The sequence below is a fragment of the Euleptes europaea genome, chromosome 1, assembly GCF_029931775.1.
Source record: "Euleptes europaea isolate rEulEur1 chromosome 1, rEulEur1.hap1, whole genome shotgun sequence".
NCBI classification, from domain to species: Eukaryota; Metazoa; Chordata; class Lepidosauria; order Squamata; family Sphaerodactylidae; genus Euleptes; species Euleptes europaea.
In genome coordinates, this window is record NC_079312.1 from 5,778,755 (window position 1) to 5,779,014 (window position 260).

Here is a 260-nt window from a genome sequence, read left to right on the forward strand (position 1 = left end):
TCCCACATTGGGCGGGCAGGAAGGAAGGAGACGGGCTTCCCCCCCCCCCTCGCAAACTCGCTTCCCCGGCGGCCCCTCTAGGATGTGGGACTCGCTGGCCTCGGTTTCTGCGGGGCGGAGGCAGCCGGCAGAGGGAGCCCCGCCCCCCGGCCCACTCTGCAAGACGGGCTTGGCTTGGCTTGGCTTGATTGCTTGTGGAGGCCGGAAACGTTTGGGGGAACAGCTGGAGAACCTGGAGACCCCCCCCCCCGCCCCACTGG